The following is a 771-nucleotide window of genomic DNA, read 5'->3' as shown; positions in this document are numbered from 1 at the left end:
GTATACTATAAAGTGCTGTTAGATATTATGAGGAACATAAAAATAAGCTCACATACACACAGACAGGCAAAGACAATAGTATTAGCATATATAGTTAAGTCCGTGTCCTCGAGTTAAACCTCTTGTGTAATTTCAGCACAATCTTGTTCAATTTTTCTGCCTCAGTATTTCCCTCACAATATTGTTGCGTTTACAATATGAGATAACTTTTGTGACGGTCTTAGTACTGTGCTCAGCACATATCAAGCATTTGGAGATGTTATCAAAGACTTGAACTAAAATTCAAAGAGTTAAAATTTACCTACTTAAAATAGTTAAAATTTGTTGTTTTTTATTGCATTGCTAATGTGAGTAGTCAACTTCCATCAGAAACTTAGTTCCTTCTAACAAATTCCCTCCATCTCCTTATGCTCGAAACATCATTATAAACTTTTTTTTTTAAGCCTACAACACCCAGTATTCCCAGGGTGTCTCCCATCCAAGTACTAACCAGGCCCGACCCTGCTTAGCTTCCAAGATCAGACGAGATAGGGCGTGTCCAGGGTGGTATGGCTGTAGACCATTATAAACTTTTGCCATGCCTATTTTGGCTAATTAAAATAGCACAGTTATATGAGTCATATCAAGTTTAAAAGGAAAAAATGATTTCATACTATCTCACCTGTATTGTGAGAATTAAATTTGCTCTACCAACTCCACTGTTAATTGATACTCCTAAATTTAAGTATTTCTCTTAATCTGGTAGTTATGTTTTATGTAATATTGGAATCT

The 771-nt window shown here is 34.5% G+C and overlaps 1 pseudogene; it reads right to left on the bottom strand.

The window, feature by feature from the left end:
* Positions 1-441: 441 nt before the first annotated feature.
* Positions 442-560, bottom strand: LOC116095503 (annotated as a pseudogene).
* Positions 561-771: the final 211 nt, after the last annotated feature.

The sequence above is a fragment of the Mastomys coucha genome, chromosome X (assembly GCF_008632895.1).
Source record: "Mastomys coucha isolate ucsf_1 chromosome X, UCSF_Mcou_1, whole genome shotgun sequence".
NCBI lineage: Eukaryota > Metazoa > Chordata > Mammalia > Rodentia > Muridae > Mastomys > Mastomys coucha.
The sequence above is the reverse complement of the archived record's forward strand: the minus strand, read 5'-3'. Positions and strand labels throughout refer to the sequence as shown.